This window comes from Canariomyces notabilis (genome assembly GCF_033297395.1).
Source record: "Canariomyces notabilis strain CBS 508.74 unplaced genomic scaffold N656scaffold_7, whole genome shotgun sequence".
NCBI classification, from domain to species: domain Eukaryota; kingdom Fungi; phylum Ascomycota; class Sordariomycetes; order Sordariales; family Chaetomiaceae; genus Canariomyces; species Canariomyces notabilis.
Genome location: NW_027041829.1, coordinates 332,245 through 332,716, shown reverse-complemented (window position 1 = coordinate 332,716; position 472 = coordinate 332,245).

The window sequence follows — 472 nt, the reverse complement described above, 5'->3', positions numbered from 1 at the left end:
AAACGTGATTGACAAGTTCGCGATCCAAGAGGGGGACATCTACAATTTCGACGAGACAGGGTTCCAAATGGGCATACTTTCAGGTGCAAAGGTCGTGACAAGCTCGGAAAGCCGTGGTCGGCCTCGTGTGAAGCAGCCTGGTAGTCGGGAGTGGGTTACGGTGATCCAGGCCGTATGTGCGGATGGCTGGGTCGTGCCGCCGTACTTTGTTGTCAAGGGGAAAAACCACCTCCTTCCTTGGTACCAGGACAGCCGATTCCAGCCCCAATGGAGAGTTCACACGAGCGATAATGGTTGGACTACAAACGAGGTTGGTCTGGATTGGTTAAAACATTTTGATCATTCCACCCGGCGTCGGACAAAAGGGATATACCGGCTGCTCATCCTGGATGGCCATGAAAGCCACCACTCGGTCGCCTTCGAGGATTTCTGCAAGGCCAACAACATTGTTACACTTTGCATGCCTCCCCAT